General features: G+C 44.3%; 1 protein-coding gene across 4 annotated transcripts in view; it reads left to right on the top strand.

Annotated features, from left to right (window-relative positions):
• Positions 1-369: 369 nt before the first annotated feature.
• Positions 370-10,525, top strand: part of L3MBTL4 (L3MBTL histone methyl-lysine binding protein 4) — a 425,819-nt gene continuing 415,663 nt past the window's right edge. For 2 of the 4 annotated variants that reach the window (XM_054694196.1, XM_054694190.1), the window contains exon 1: positions 4,433-5,850. The gene's annotated coding sequence lies outside the window, so the exon portion shown is untranslated. Of the gene's footprint in view, positions 517-884; positions 922-4,432; positions 5,851-10,525 lie in introns of those variants that run through there. The other 2 variants (XM_054694193.1, XM_054694195.1) reach the window with 2 other exon arrangements.

The raw sequence follows: 10,525 nt of genomic DNA, 5'->3' as shown, positions 1-10,525 counted from the left end.
TTTTATTTTGCAATGGTGTAGCGCCAGGATGGGCACAGAGCAGGGTTTCTATGACAAGGCAGACAGGTAGAGTCCTGCAGCCCTCGGTGGCTTTCTCAGGCTTTTATTGAGCCTTTACAGGTAGTGCAGCAACCAGGTACACGGCAGGCAGGGGTGGGGGGTGAGGGGGCAGGAGGCAGGGAGGCCTCCAAGCCCCTGACAAGTCTTCACTCTGGGCCTCTCTGGCTTCTCGCTCCACTTCTCTCTCTGGTGCGTCCTCCTGCCTCTGCTTCTCTTGGCGAGTATCTCAACACTGCTGCAGGGCCCACGGAAGTAAACAACATAACTTACAACAATGTAACAAAATGCAGATGCCCCATGGGCAGGGCCAGCCCAGTGGCAGGAGGGCAGGAAAGCCTGCAAGCCATTTACCCTTCAAAGGGTGTCCGCGGACGCGCGTGTAGCAAAGTCAAGAGCGGGAAAGGGGGGATCGGCTGGACGGAGAGACTCCCGAGCGGGGCGAGCAACCTTTGGAAGGTGAACCCGACCGCCTGGGCTGAAGCCCCGGGACCCGGCGGCGGGAGGGGGGAGGGGTCGGGGTCGGGCAGGAAGTAGTCAAGATTTGGGGGGACTCTTTCCCTGGTAACAGATAAGAACACAGCCGCGGCCGCCTCCCTCCCACGTGAACGCCCGACCTCGCGGGCCGGGTCCCCCAGTCCCGGGGCTGCGGAGCCGGGAGCGAGGCAGGTGCGGCGGGAGCATGCGCGCCGGGGCGGCCGGGGGAGGCTCCGCGCCCCCACCTCGCGCGACCCCCTGCGCCCCTCCTGCCGGGCCCCGCCGGGCCAGCGGCGCTCCAGCAGGTCCCGCCGAGCCCCGGCGCTCCGGCCCGCGACCCCGGCCCGCGGCCGCGTCGGCGTGGCGGGCGGCGCGGCTCCGCTCGGGGTAAGGAGGACGCGGCCGCCGAGCGGTGTGGTCGGGAGGACGCGCGAGCGCGGGCGGCCGCCGCCGGGGAGGACGGGCCCGGGCCCCGCCGGGCGGGCCGAGGGGCGTGCGCGGCTAGGTATCGCCTCGACCGGGCTCCGGCGCTTTCTCTTTCTCTTTCGCCCCGGGCGCGCGCGGGCCCCTCGCGCGAGGCGCTGCCCCACTTGCCGCCCACTTCGGACGGGCGCGGCGCGGCCGCCCCACCGTCTCGCGGCCCTGCCCTCCGGCGCCCGTCGAGCAGCCGGCGCCGCCGGGGCCGCGGGACAGGAGCGGGGGCGCCGGTTCCTCGGTCCTCAGCCGGCCCTCGGGACCCCGGCGCCCGCCGGTGGACGCTCGGCTTTTGTTTCCTGGCGGGGCCGGGCGTCCCCCGGGGCGCCCCGTCTTCCCGCTTCGCCCCCTCAGCCAACTGTCGTGGGCGCGCCGGGACGCGGACTCTGGCCAAGAGAGACCCCGGGGAGCGCTTGGTTGCTGCGCCTCCGGCTCCCTGCTCGCCAACTTCTGCCCGTTCCCGTGCGGGAGGCGAGGAAGGCGAACGGGGCGGCCGCCTCGTCCGTCTCGGGCCGTTCGCAGCGGCTCGTGCCCCGACCCGGAACCGCGACGTGGCCGCCGGCCCCCAGTCTCCGCCGCCGGGGAGAGGGGGTGTCGCCCAGAGGAGCTGGCACCCCTGCGCCGCGTCCCTGCGGTTCCGTGCGAGCGTTTTCACTCGGTGGGAGAACTCTGGGATTTGTCCTCTACCTTTTTATGCCGTAGTCACTGATGAAAGTCTGGAGAATGTGCTTTATTTTATATATGTCTTTATGCACTTAATTCTTTAGTGCCCCAAGATGGAAACTCCGTGAAGGGAAGGTCTGTGTTGTTGAGACTGCAGCCTGTGATAGAGTCAGCCTGATTACCAGAACTGCCATGCCTGGGCATTTCCTCCGCTGCGACTCACCGTCACTTTAGGATTATTTAGTCTTCAGTAAGGTTTGCTGGTGGCAGTGGCTTTTGGATCCTGCTATTGGGAGCTGTACTTGATGTTCATGGCAGGCTCCAGTTTCAGTCCTTAGCAGAAAGAAGTGCATCAGGGGCTCCACGTGTTGTCTATCACTTCACTCAAAAAAGGTTAAAGGGTTGGCAAACGTCTCTTTGGTGGGATAGTTTATTCTTCATGCTTGATAATGTGAACCTTTTGAAGGCATTTGGTGCTTCCCGGGATGCTACAAATTCTGTTACTTCATTCACTTCAGTTACTCCTCATGATACCCTAGAATTAGGGTTAAAAGAGGAGAAATGTTTGGAGCACCCACACTGATTCCTGCTGCACTCACTTGATGTGTAATTGTTGAGGGAAGAGGAGCTCAAACTACTACAAGTTATGATCTCAGATTGTGAGGTCCATCCATGAGTTTGTTATGCAGATAGCCCTTGACTGCAGAATTGCTTATTTAGCACTTTACTGGACTGTATTAGAGTTCAAACAAGTGTTAAGCTTGGCCTATCTCTGCAGTGAGTTCGAAATAGTACAGAAAAGATAACTGGTGGGAAAGTGATCTGGTGAAGATAGGATTAAGGAAAGTTAAGGACCTGCCTGAACTTTAAGGAAAGAATGTTTTTAAGTTCATCCTAAAACTCTTAGATGATCTCTACCATCTATAAATTCCATTGCAATACCCATCTGATGTATATCTTAAATTACACTTCTAATTTATTTTTAATTTCCTTAAAAAAATTCAGTTGTAATTTGTACAGTAAACCATCTATGATGTTCATACATTTGAAAAGTGTCGAGGAAATAAAATATGCAAACCAAACCAAACAGCTTTTTAACTTAACCCACTTGTAAACAAAATCATGTGACAAGGAACTAAAAAGTAGGATTTGAAGTGGGCAGAGAACTTGAAAGACACTTCTCCAAAAAGGAAATGCAAATGGCCAACAAGCGTATGAAAAGATGTTCTATATCTCTTGTAATCAGGGGAATGCAAATCAAAACCACAGTGAGATACCACCTTACACCAGTAAGAATGGCACATAGCAAAAAAAACTAGCAACAACAAATGTTGGTGAGGATGTGGTGAAAAAGGAACTCTCCTACATTGCTGGTGGGAGTGCAAACTGGTCCAACCACTGTGGAAAGCTGTCTGGAGGTTCCTCCATCTACTAAAACTAAAGCTACCATATGACCCAGCAATCCCACTCCCAGAGAGCTACCCAGAGGACTCAGAAACATTGATTCCTGTACCTCTATGCTTATTGCAGCACTCTTTATAATAGCTAAAACCTGGAAACAACCCAAATGCCCCAAAATAGATGACTGGATCAAAAGTGGTCTATAAACACAATGGAATACTATTCAGCAATCAAATAAAGATAAACTAATGCCATTCACAGCAACATGAATGGAGCTAGAAGGAATTATGCTCAGTGAAACAAGTCAGAAAGAAAAAGAAAAATACCGGATGGTTTCACTTGTAGGAGGAATGTAGGGGAACCAAATAAGACATGGGGGGAGGGAAACAATAACAATACAAAACACAGCAAAGTAAAACAAAACAAAAACAGACAGTTCTAAATCAGAGACATCCTGCAGGGGAGGAGGAGAGAGAGGGATCAGAGAGAGAGAGGGACTGTGGTGATGGTGCATAGATGGAGGAAATTCTGTGGAGACAACACCTGAGGAAAACAAACATTGTTTAAAAATGAACAATGATGTAAAAAATATATATAAATACATTAAAAAAAGAAGAATAGGAGACTAAAACTCTTCAAAATAAAGTGCCTGTGGTGTGAACGTGGTTAGAAGGATTTGGCAATGGGAGAATCTTTCAGGTCTGGAGTGACCAGAAAAGGAAGCAGGGAGAGTTGGACCTTGGACTGGATCTTGAGGGATAGATGTTGTATAGATTGACAAGGAGAAGGAAGAGAATTTGGGGGCTGAGGAGGAAGAAATGACTCTGGTTTGTTTAAAATTAAGAAGGGAAGTAATTTGCAATGTCCAGATTGGGCAGTGTGGTCATCAATGCTTTCCCAAGCGGATCTCACCCTCCCAAACTAGACAACTTACTTTCATTCTTCATGATCCTGTGTGATCTCCTCTGTGAAGGTTTTCTTGATTCTTGCAAAGGAAGATGTCCTTCCTTGACTTTCACTTTTTCTGTTTACCAGTAAGTGGGTACAAAAAAATTAGTTTTTATATGGCCCAGACTTTAGATTTTACCATTATCTGTTTATTTGTAAAGACTGAGATATAATTAGCACAATTATTAGTGTGCAGTGTAATGATCGATGTTTGTATATATTGTGAAATGATCACCACAGTATGTTTACTTAATGTCCATCACCACATGTAGTTGAATTTTTTCTTGTGATGAGAACTTTTAAGATGTACTCTCTTAGCAACCTTCAAATGTATGATACAGTAGTTCCTCTTTACCTGCAGTTTCCCTTTCTGTGGTTCCAGCTACCTGTTATCAACGGAGGCTTGAACATACAAATTATTTATGTACACTAAGATATTTTGAGATATCTCATAACTTCTTGTAACCTTTATTACAGTGTATTGTAATTCTATCAGTTATTGTCATTAATATCTTAATGTGCTTAATTGTAAATTAAGCTTTATGTATGTATAGAAAAATAATAGTATGTGTAGAGTCTGGTACTATTTGTAGTTTCAGTCATCCACTAGAGTCTTCGAAGCCATCCATCTCAGATAAGGAGGAACTCCTCTTCTACGGCATTATAAACAATAGTCACTATTTGCTGTAGTCATCACACAAGAGCATGTATGTTATATTATATACGCTTACTATATATCACAACTTTGTTTTTAAGGTACATATATGTTCTTTAAGGACAAGTACAGGTCCTTAATTCTCTTTTTATTCAGAAATTATTGTGGTCACAGCTATTTAACATAGATTTTTAAATGATGATATCCTCTGCGCCCAAGGTACATTCTTAACAGATGTTTGTAGGACTGAATTGAATGCATGTGTGAGCAGGTAGGTGCTGAGCAGAGACAGGGCATGATAGAAACAGCAGGCAGGAAGATCATTATGATTATAAAGGGAGATTTGCAGATGGCTAACTCTAGATTTCTTAGCTGAAGAAGAGGGACACCAGAAAACCACTGGGAGGAAGACCTTATGGAAAATTCCACGCCACCCACAATCTGAGCAAGGAAGCAGAAAGAGCCCAGCCTCTCTGCCCCTGCCCCACTGTTTCTCAAGTGTGTCTTGGTTCCCCCTTTCTAAGCTGAAGAAGAGCCTGAAAAAAATCACCGTTGGATAAGTGTTAATTATTATAATGAAAAAAGGAATGTTGCTGCTGTTGAAATGGAGAAGCTAGCAGGAGAGTTTGGAGCAGATTTTTAAAACATTAAGTTGAAAAAGACACTGTGTGGTGAGTGTGGAAAAAGCAACTCTGATGTCGGGCCAGGAGAAAGCCAACTAGGAAATATTTGGTTGTTGTAGGGGAGACAGTAATAAAAAGCATAAGACAAGGTGAAAAATTTGACAAAGAAAGAAAGGGACATTCCATTATGGTGAGAGAAACCCATGAGAGAAACCATGGAAAAGCAGGTATCACAGTAACAGCAAAGCTGCTGGAGGAGTAGAGGTGGAGGGGACCCTGTGTTAAATCTCATCAGTTGTTGATGAAAAATAGGAACTGAGATTTGAACTTAGAGAGGAGAATGCAGTCTTTAACTGTCGGTAGTGTTTTGCTTTCTGCTTTAGGTGCATAAATGTCCCTCTTGTTTGAATAGCGTTTTATAAAGCATTTTCATCTTGTAGCACTGGTAAACATATACTGAGGAGAGTTACAGGAACATATTTCCAAGTGGAGAAAACTATTTAGGACCATTCAGAAACCATATTCACATACTTCAGAAAGAGCCCTCAACAAGTAAGTAGTATAAATATAGATATTATCTTAAGTATGATATATACTTAAGTAAAATGAAGCAAAAATGATGAATTAGCAGATACCTGGGAGAAATGAAACTCTTTAGTTCATTCATACACATAAAATCATCTTTTGCTTCAACACTTGTGCTACATTTTTAAGAATCATGCCCTAGAATAATTTATCCCTATTTTATTTTTGAAATACTATTTCCCAACAGTAGTAATGGAAAAACGAAACCTTTACTGTGAGCCCACCAGAGCGATTACTCTGTTCCCTGACCTGTGTATGCCTTTCTGGGAAAGATGTCACCTTGATAGGACTCCTGCTTAGTGTCATCAGATGAACTTTCATTTTGTGTTGATTTCACCTTGTATGTGAAATGAAGCTAGACATTATCGAGACTACGTATGTATCTCGAAGATGGATCTTAAATGATGAAAGTTTTGTAGCTGCCACAATTAATAGTAAATAAATAGGAAAGCATCAGGTGGAGAGTGAGAGATGGAGCAGCAATAGTTCATGCTTCTTTTCTTTGCCTTGAGAAAACAGTTTCAGCTGGAGGACAGATGAGCAATGCCAACACTTTTTATACACAGTATTTTGGTGTGTAAGCTGTTATGATAGCTTTTAAGATTAGATCATTGCTGCCTTACTCCCTGTTTTTTTTTAAGGGGGGGGAGTAGGTTGAGGCATTTCTGCTGGGATTCTACTTTGTGTCTGTTGTGTACTGTTGGGTGGGGATGACTGATACAGACATAATTTCTACCTTCAGGGAGTATCTGTCCTGGTGAGGATATACACAAACAAACTTCCAGATATGTCAATGGAAATTTTTAAGTATGCTATGAGAAAGACTGACAGGAGTGCCTAATATGGGTTTGTGGGCCAGAAAAGGACTTTCTGAGGGTCAGCATTTGCTAGCCAGGTAGGGAGCAGAGTACAAAGTTGTTTAGGAGAGGGAAGCACGTATGAGACAGAACATTGGAGGGCAGAAGAGGAAGGAAAGCGTCAGTGGGGAAAGAGTAGCTGGAAGGGTGGTTGGGCCGGAGGGTGAAGACCAGTGAAAGACATGTGGAGGGCTGTGCATTTAACTTTTCTTGCCATGAGAAGGCTTTGCACACTCTGAGCAAGGGTGTGACATGATCTTTGTATCGAGAGGCCTACTACATCTGCCCGCTGTAGGATATTGTGCCACAGGCAAGTTCAGTTAGGGTGTCATTTCAGGTATCCAGCTGGGTGAAGTTGGGTGTGGAGATGGATGGGAACGGAGAGACTTCAGGAGTGTTTTGGAGGTAGAATTTACAAAATTGCTGATGGATTATGGGAAAAGAAAGAATACAGGATTGCTCCCCTGGTCTGTAGTATGAGAAACTGGGTAGATTTCTGTAGAAGGGAAATATGGTGGTGAAGCAGACCTGGCAACTTTGCTTTGACCATTTTTCAGTGTAGGACCTGCTGGATGTAGATATTTTTAGGGAGACAACTTGGTGTGATCATAATATGTGTCAGGTGCCCAACACCGTGCAGATACGAATTCAGAATTTAGCAAATTTGGACTTTCTTTCCCTTTTCTGTGTCTCTGGGCTTTTTGTATTATGCTTAGCTCACATCAGATTTGATAGCCCTCTTTATTTTGCATACAGCCAGTCTGTGTGCAAATGGACATGTGTATTATCAAGCAGCTTTTTTGGTAGGAAGGTCAGGACAGAAAATTATTGAATGTGCTACATGAACCATCTAGTGCTTGATTCCCCTTGTATTATGTCTTCCTAGCACTGATCCTTACACTGGGACACTAAGTCCCTTAAAGTTCTCTTATCTTGCAATTATGGGCCATTATTCTTCTTCATGATTTCTTCCTTTGTGTTTATATCAAGCTTAAAAATGGGAAGTACAAATTACAAAACACTTTTTTGACCATTATTATTGTCTTAATTTCAAATAAAAATAAAGGAGCAGATTATAAACAAAGTCCCAGAACTGTTCGAATGGATCCAAATTAGCACTGATGTCAGTCCAAGTTCATAAGTAAGCATATACCCTGGCTTTGCTTTGGTTTTCTGTATCTATGCATGGTACACTGAGTTGACACTGTTTGGCAAGTGGGATTAAGACCTAAATCCATCTCCCCCCGCTACCCCCCCCAAAAAAGACCTAAATCCAGGGTCACTAATTTGGATGTCTATTGGACTAGTCAGGTAAGGGAACTGCAGACAGAGGAAAATTTAGTCCTCTTGATACCACTTTTATTTTCTTATCTTTGAAAACTGAGCATAGCCACATGTCTACTATTAGAAGTTCTTTAAGCAAAGACCCGAAGGAGGGAGAAAAATCCCCCTCAGGACAGTGAGTCTCCACAGTGTTGGAGACTGTGATAAAGTGGGGATCTTATTTTGTCTAAAAGGGATAACTATTATTTTGAAAAATTTCAAGTTAGAAATCTGCATTTAAAAATATGTGAAACCTTCCTATTTAAAAATACTGGATCGAACTTTCTAGGAGACTGCTAAGGTAAACAGAATATATTTGCTGTTCAGATGCACTTTGTGAGCTGACATTTCACACCCTCTGACTTGTGGGATCAACTGTCCGATTAGCTGAATGTACTTTACTTTTAATCAGGCATTGTGCATACCTTTCTTATTATGATGGTGAGTACAGCAAACATCAGCTTCTCTTCCCACTGATTCCTGCCCATGTAAGTCTGACTTGCATGAATCTGGGGTAAGGAGTAGACAGTGGGGCCAAGCCCTTTGGCTCTGAAGGCACATACTTGTGTAGGGAGCCAGCGTGATCAAAACTTGGGGAGAAGGTAGGCTTTTCAAAACTTTCATTTGTGTTTCTGTGAAATTTTTTCACATACTCTTTTTCAATTTGTCTAAGAATCTGTGTAAGTTTGCCCGTTGTTGTGGAATAAATGGTGAGTAAAAACAGGAAATTGTAAAAGGGGGCATACAATTGTATACCTGATGGACAGCTCTGCCTTTTGTGTGATTGGAGGGGGGAGTGTGTCTGTCTTCTCTCACTTGTGGGATTTTGCACATTTGTACCCACCTTTCTTGTTGTGAGTTTTCCTCCTCCAAGAAGCTTCCAGGCCTCCCCTAAAACTGGATTACATACACCTCTCCTCCATGTCTTTCCTTTCATGATGTGCTGTTGTCTGCTATTTCACTTAGAGGGTAAGTTCTTACTTTCCTGTGTTTCCTAGGGGGCTTTTGGTTTAAGTAAGGACTTGTTCACCTCATCCTTCAAAAGCCTAGAAATTGCTTGACATGTGTTAGGCACCCAGAAAATAGCTGATGAATGAGTTTGAACCAATTAGTGACAGGTTTTGATAGGGAAAAAAAAAAAATCTGTGAAATCCCTAACATTTTAGAATTCTGGGAGGAACCAGATAAGACTGGGTTTGATTGAAAATGTAACCACTGGCCTTCCAGCCACTCATTTTATTATTATTATTATTATGGTCACATATCAAGGCAAATATAAAGATTCTCCTCTTTTTGCCTTATGGCAAAAATATCCTTTAATTCCCTGTCATTACACCCTTTAGACTTGGTCATAGTGAATTACTAGAGATGTCAGCATAGCACTTTAAAATCTTTATGAACTTAATTTCCAAGGATGGTTACAACAGATTCCCCCCTGCTCTTTCTCTTCTAAAACTGTGAGCTTGCTGTGATTTTATTCCCAGAGGATACTTTTCAGGCAGCTTAACACAAGCAACTGAACTTAGAATAGGAACTTCTACGACTAATAGACCAAGAATTTGATAAGTCTTGACCAATAGAGCACATCATCCTTTTGATAAAAGTACTTGGAAAAATACCACTGTACAAGCGATTTCCTAGTTGATAAGAGTTCTGTGCAGGTCCATGAGTATATTTCATTTGTTTTATTAATTGAATGACACAGAAATTTGGTAGTTTTAAGAATGATAATAGGGTAAGTCATATTGCTTGGTTTTGCATCCCATGTAAATTAGCAGCTGTCAGTTGACCTCCATCCTGTTGATGGACTCTGAATATATTATGGAAGTTTCCATTCTTCCAGCTGTTGTCATCTTTGTATTTTGTGTGAATGGCAGTTGATCATTAGTAATCTTTAGAGCCATTTATTTTTCTACTGTGAGGACAAGGAGAATATCATTGTCAGTCTTTTCAAAACAGAACTGCATCTGTGTCCAAAACAAACAATACCCATTGCTATGGAGCAAATGGTGAGAGGGAAATAGAAGGAAGCTGTGAAGGGCAGAGTCGTGCATTAATCACCAACATGAATTACAGAGTGTAAGTGTGGTAGGCTCGGGTTTATGTCCAAATAAATTATCTTTCAAGTTTCTAAACTTTTCAGCTCAAAGTAGCTGTAACTTCTATCATAGGCTACCTATAGCTTGTGAATAAGTTGCTATTGTCCCATATTTAGCAGCATTCTAATTTATTTTAGGGAGTTGAGAAATAATTTAATTCAGGTTTTCTCAATGTCTACTTTTAATAGGTGTGATTATTTTGTTCTAAAGGGCTGTCTTGTTCACTGTAGGATACTGCAGCATCCCTGCCCTCCACACACTAGATGTCTGTAGCTACTTCTCCCTCTTAGTTGTGACAACCAGAAATGTCTCCACACTTTTCTAAATGTCCTCCTAGGAGGGGGCAGAAGAGCAAAATCACCC

Source organism: Talpa occidentalis, unplaced genomic scaffold (assembly GCF_014898055.3).
Source record: "Talpa occidentalis isolate TD23 unplaced genomic scaffold, MPIMG_talOcc4v2.1 talOcc4.13, whole genome shotgun sequence".
Classification (NCBI taxonomy): domain Eukaryota; kingdom Metazoa; phylum Chordata; class Mammalia; order Eulipotyphla; family Talpidae; genus Talpa; species Talpa occidentalis.
This window is presented reverse-complemented; position numbering and strand designations above follow the sequence as displayed.